General features: G+C 35.4%; 1 pseudogene; it reads right to left on the bottom strand.

Moving 5' to 3' along the window:
* Nucleotides 1-1,373: 1,373 nt before the first annotated feature.
* On the bottom strand, nucleotides 1,374-1,512 carry LOC145265387 (U2 spliceosomal RNA; annotated as a pseudogene).
* Between the last annotated feature and the right edge of the window lie 1,787 nt (nucleotides 1,513-3,299).

Genomic DNA, 3,299 nt, shown 5'->3' on the forward strand with positions numbered 1-3,299 from the left:
TGCTGATTATTTTATTACAAACAAATCAATCAATTCTGGATATTCTCATAGTATATATGTTTCATCCGGGTGACGCCGCATATTCTGCTAATATATATCGTTCACCTATTTCATTCGATCCGGGCCGACGCTGGGTATTTTGCTACTATATGTTTTCCACCTATCTCATTCAATACTGGGCGACGCTTTCTGATAGTATATATTTGCATATTTCATTCAATCCCAGGACTGACTTCATGTCCGCCACCCCACTGTTGAAAATATACATTAAATAAAGTAATGTTTTAATCGTAAACTGTTTCATCCATTTCCGGGACTGACTTTATATCCCCAACCCACTGCTAAAAATATACATGAAATAATGTAATGTCTAAATAGTAAACTGTTTCAGCCATTTGTGGGACCGACTTTATATCCCAAACCCACTGCTAGAAATATACATGAAATAATGTAATGTCTAAATAGGAAACTGTTTCAGCCATTTCTAGAACTGACTTATAATCCCCACCCCACTATTGAATACATACATGAAATAAAATAATGTATAAATCGTAAACTTTTTCAGCCATTTCCGGGACCGACTTCTTATCTCCCATCCTACTGCTAAAAATATACATGAAATAAAATAATGCCCGAAACGTAAATGGTTGCAGCCATTTCCGGAACCAACTTTATATTTCCCACCCCAATTTAAAAAATATACATTAAATAAAGTAATGTGTAATGCGTAAACGGTTTCACCCATTTTCGGGACTGATTTAATATCCCCCACCTCATTGTTAAACATATACATAAAATAAAGTAATGTTTAAATCGTAAACAGTTTGAGTAATTTTCGGGACTGACTTCATATCCCGTAACCCACTGCTTAAAATATACTTGAAATAAAGTAATGTTTAAATCATAAACTGTTTCAGCAGCTTTTCGAAAGTAATACATGAAAACATTAACTAGTTAGGGATTAGGCAACCATTGCTTCAACATGAATTTCTGAGTGTAGTATCAGTTTCAACATTCCAGTGACTTATATCCCTCCTTTTTTGGTCTTGGTTAATGGAGGAGAAATCCTTCATTACTGATACAATTTTTATTTTTGTTATTGACCAGAGTGCCCCTTTTGGGGGAGCTGGTTTCCCCCTAAATTTTTAACCGACCTCATGTCCAATTCCGCCCTTGTGGGGAAGCAAGTAAAAAAAAAACTCAGAACGGACATTTTCCAGGGCATTTTATAATTAATCAGAAGTGACATTTCCAGGGCATTTTGTAATTAAATCAAAAATAACTTTTTCGAGTTACTTTTTTAATATTAAAACTTTGTTACATTAAACATAGTACCTATTCACAATGCCTCCCCACGGGACAGATTTAGACACCAGGGTTGTTTTTTAACGTGGAGAAAAATTGTCTTAGTCATAAAGGATTTCTCTTCCACTGAGAGAGAAGAAATTGAAATGTAGCACCTGAAGAACAGATACTACACTTTGATCTTAGCAAAAAGGCCAAGAAAGACAAATCATTTTTATTAGCTTTGCCTCAACAGCGACACCAATTTTTAATCCTTTTATTTTTTCATTTTTTTTATTTTTTTATTTATTTATTAAAAAATTTTTTTTTTTAAGGGGTGACAAGGTTTATTTGGATTATTCCACTTTCCTTTTTTAGGGACGCAGCATGATAACGGACGGAGCGATAAGCGTAGTAGTAGTAGTCGTCGTCGTCGTCGTCGTCGTCGTCGTCGGCGTCGTCGTCGTCATCATCATCATCATCATCATCATCATCATCATCATCATCATCATCATCATCATCATCATCATCATCATCATCATCATCATCATCATCATCATCATCATCATCATCATCATCATCATCATCATCATCATCATCATCATCATCATCATCATCATCATCATCATCATCATCATCATCATCATCATCATCATCATCATCATCATCATCATCATCATCATCATCATCATCATCATCATCATCATCATCATCATCATCATCATCATCAAGCAGCTCAGATAATTCGGTTAATACGTTGGGTGTGCTAATCTCCAACATTTCGTTCTTTAATTGCGTTGTTTTGCATGTTATTTTCTTCTTTTTAGTATAGAGTCAGCTTCATAATTTGCGTGTAGTAATTCTTGAGTAGATATTAGTTTCATAATTTACCTTCAAGTTTTGTCGTTTTTCTAATATCACATTCACCCTCTTTTTGATTTGGTGATTTCTCACCTTAAGAGCGTTCACGTATTTATAATTATCATATTTATAAAGTGCTGTTAGTATTTCTGTATTCAATAGCTCTAGAGCTTTCGCTGTTTCGCATTTCCCCTTCTTTACCACATGTAGTGCCCATTTTTTAAACCCGATGTCCATTATTGATGAGCGATTTACATTTTTACATATTAGGGATTTTAAACTATTTCCTCCGAAATTCTAAATTATTCATATTCATAAAATCACTCGTCTTTTCCTGTGTATAAATTTATACCCTAAATCGCATCTCTTGAGTATGTTGTTTAGCGACAGTAATGGAGTTAAGTGAATATTTCTACCAAACGTATTATCTGTATCTCTTCTACTCTTCACTTCCCGTCTATATTTTTTCCATTTTGTTCTTCATGAACGTAATAATTTTATCTGGCATTGTAATGTGGTCGTTACACTTTAACCGTATCGTTACATTTCAACCAGTCGGACCCACACATTGTCTGGTACCGTCGCAAAGAAACCAAAGCATATGACAAGCATTTCTTCGTGGTTCTTCCAAAATAATGCATTCTATTATCCTGCAAATGTCCTTTCGCACACACGTGTTTTACAACGCTCTGCAATATAATGTGTGCTTTTTAGAAGTCTTTCTCGTCCACCTGATTCCGATCATAGCAGTCGCTTTCTTGCCCTCGACTTCACACGTCCATCTTCCCCGGTCGAAGTTTGTTTCTCTTGCTCAACCGCGTGCTGTTCTTTTTTGCTTTTTCTCTTCTTCCCGTGACACTTGTTTAATTTCCATGTGTGCTAAGACAGCCGCTGCTGCTAATATTTTACATAGTCAGCTATTCTACGGCTGCTGCTGAGTTTCTCACACACACCCATACGCGCTATGTTACATAAGAGTGCACCGTTTCCCCGCTTCGTTACAGTATTTTAAACATCTATACTTATTCAATTATCTGTGTTTGTAGATCGTGTTATATACTTCTTTGTGGTCGATCCATGTTTTTTTTTTTATAGTTTGTACTTTAGTAAATTCTAATAGTTTTATAGCAGGCTATGTCGCCCAGTGTGGCTTT

This window comes from Euprymna scolopes, chromosome 3, assembly GCF_053919585.1.
Source record: "Euprymna scolopes isolate OS-2025 chromosome 3, ASM5391958v1, whole genome shotgun sequence".
Taxonomy (NCBI): Eukaryota; Metazoa; Mollusca; class Cephalopoda; order Sepiida; family Sepiolidae; genus Euprymna; species Euprymna scolopes.